Below are 2,500 nucleotides of genomic sequence, written 5' to 3'. Positions count from 1 at the left end.
TGGACTGTTATTGTTATTGCCCAGTACCTGCACTCCCTTTTTGTTTTGCTCTAATACCTTTATTTCGTAGAATTCATAGATTTTAAAAATAATAACCGAATAAATAGATGACAAGACTCTTTAATATCTACAAGTTTATCGGCTGTAATTCTCAATCACCATAAAGATAACGGCATGCCCAGAGACCTACAAGACTTGCCTGGACGACCCCGGTTTGGGAAAAATGGGTTTATAAACAAAGACGGTGGACATCATAAAATTTAATCTTGTAAAATTAAACCTATCAAAGAATTTGCCTAAAGCAGGTGTGCAATTCTCATCCAACTGAGATTTACATGTGTTATCGAGCTAAACAAATTAGTCTTTTATTTTTTCTTGTTTACACATTTGAAAACAAATATGCCAACGTGCCTGATGAACGAATCCTTCCATGTTGTGTGATAGTCAACATGATTACGTACCGTCGTACCCGGCTCCTTTCGTCCATGTCTTAATCAGAGGATACATCTAAACTTATTGCCAATCCATAATTGGGTTTTGGGCCTAAAACCCCCTGCAGGTGTACCGGAAGGTCCCAACGCGTCCCTTCTTACAAAAGGCAAAGTCTCTGCGCCTGTTGTTAAACAAAATATGTTTTGTGGTGTTTGCTGGTACACGTGATCAATACTGTTCCACTAATAATAATAAAAAAAAAACTATTTAAGCTCCCTCCTCTCTTTCTTGTTTTAGAAAAATATTTATTTGCTATAGAGTGAGAAGCATTGTTCTTAAAGCAAACCCAGATTTCTATACAACCCTTCCTGAGAAGCAGGCTGTAAAACAGTAAGAGAATAGAACAAAAGAAATTAAGTCTACCAAATTTTATTGTGTGTGAGTCTGTCTGCTGCATGGAAATATACAAAATGTCGATGATTGAAATTTTCCCAGGCGTCCCTTCGTCCCTACGCCCGTCAAAAGTAGTTGAAAGTCCCTACGTTTAGGGACATTTTCCTACAGTTGGCAAGACTGGTGACGGCCATCTTGTTTGTATACTTGCTAAGCATTGTGGGCGATGGAGAGTCTAAACTCAGTCGAAGAGACAATAAGCATAGTTCAAGGTATGCATGACAATCAGTACAACGCAAGATATGAAGTTCGTGTAATTCTGATGAAGATATAATCGGAATGTGTTTATTACGACTTTTGCATTAGAAGTCATGTACTGCCATTTATATTTTGATCTACTTTTGTCACTTCGAACTCGGCTCAAAGATAGTTCACTGAAGCGTCACCAAATAGCAACGTCATAAATAGTACGTCAAGTCGTACATATGTTCTGTTTCCCTGCATATTGATTATGTTCTGTCTTGGTTCACTTGTTTTTTCACCAGTTATTATTGAGGTGATGACAGAAAGCATTAGTTTTGTACTACAGAGACTTCCTACATCAATTTATTCCTAATGAAATAATAACTGGTTGAAGAGATAACTGAGTGAAAAGATCAGAGAGGCATCCAAAGATCTTTGAAAGGATGAGGCGATGAATTTTAGTAAATAATGTGTTATAAGTTCTCTGGTATCCAATGTATCCAATTAATTCATGTTATTACGGTATTTGAAGATAAGGTACTGCATAGGTAACAAGCTTTCGATATGAACACAAAGTTGAGAACTTTTCTATTCCAGACTAAGAAATGCCATGATCAAAGACAATTTGTTGAACGAAGGCTTTGATGGACAGAGAGTTTTAAAAAAAAGTCTGAGAATTCTACGTAAATCATATAGAAAACAAAAACGTGGAAGACAGGTAGGTAGCTCTTCCCCTGAAAGTCATAAATGATGGTTCCCAGCGACCTCGCAAACCTCAGAGAATATCAACGCAAAAAAAATCAGACAGTAAAACATTCAGGAATACTCGCACACGCAGCTTTGATTTATAACTCCGTGGAGTTGCAAACCAAAGATGTTTTTCTTTTTTTCTCTCTCTCTGTGGATATGTGTGTGTGTGTGTGTGTGTGAGTGTGAGTATAGGTATTAGTATGAGTGTGAGCGTGAGTGAATGTGTGTGTGTGCGTGAGTGAATGTGTGTGTGTGCCTCTATTCCATTTACTATTTATGGAATACTTAATTGAGAAGTTACGCTCACCGCAGATAAGGTTGCCCATCGCGCCAGTCGGGACGAACAGGGCGGCCTCTTTCGCTAGCAACTTGGCCACTTTCTCTTGCAAGGCTTAAAGGCATAGAAAGATGTTAAAGAAGTAAAAGGAAAGGGGAAACGGAAAGGGAAAAAACAAAAAAGATGAAAATATGACTGTCAAAGGAAGAAGCAAACGAACATACACTATATATTTATAGATATAGACATCGAATAAAATGTAAATGCAGTGGGATGTCAGAATATCACATTTACACAAGAAAATATTTACACTACATCTAGTTGAAAACTAAAAATAATGAATAAAAAACTCTCTATTATTAGATTTCGATGCTAAACTGGAATAATGTACCGATATGGATCATT

The sequence above is a fragment of the Penaeus japonicus genome, unplaced genomic scaffold (genome assembly GCF_977035675.1).
Source record: "Penaeus japonicus unplaced genomic scaffold, GWHDUDI00000001_assembly GWHDUDI00000010, whole genome shotgun sequence".
NCBI classification, from domain to species: domain Eukaryota; kingdom Metazoa; phylum Arthropoda; class Malacostraca; order Decapoda; family Penaeidae; genus Penaeus; species Penaeus japonicus.
The sequence above is the reverse complement of the archived record's forward strand: the minus strand, read 5'-3'. Positions refer to the sequence as shown.